We start from the raw sequence: 360 nt of genomic DNA on the forward strand, positions 1-360 counted from the left end.
CTGGGGAGGGACGGCCCGAGGTTCCCCATCCCCAGAAAAAGGTAATTCTGTGGTAAAGTTGCGGTGGTTGCCCTCATCGCAGCCCAGCGGCTCTTTCCCGCCTGGCGGGAAGCTGAGGAGTTGTGGCCCTGCGGCTTTCCCCGGCCGCGGGCTGTCCCGCGGGGCCGGGCCGTGTCCTCCCCCCCAGGCGTGGGGACGGGCGGAGGCTCCTTTCGCTTCAAGTGCACGGCCTGGGGTGGAATCCTGAGCTGTTCGAAAGAAATCAGATTTTTTTGTGGTGGTTCATGAGAACCGTGGTTCTACCTGAGGAGCAGCGGGATCCAGGAGCCGTTCCGGGCCATCTCTTCCCTCGCAGGCTCG

This window comes from Pterocles gutturalis, unplaced genomic scaffold (assembly GCF_000699245.1).
Source record: "Pterocles gutturalis isolate BGI_N339 unplaced genomic scaffold, ASM69924v1 scaffold16541, whole genome shotgun sequence".
Lineage (NCBI taxonomy): Eukaryota > Metazoa > Chordata > Aves > Pterocliformes > Pteroclidae > Pterocles > Pterocles gutturalis.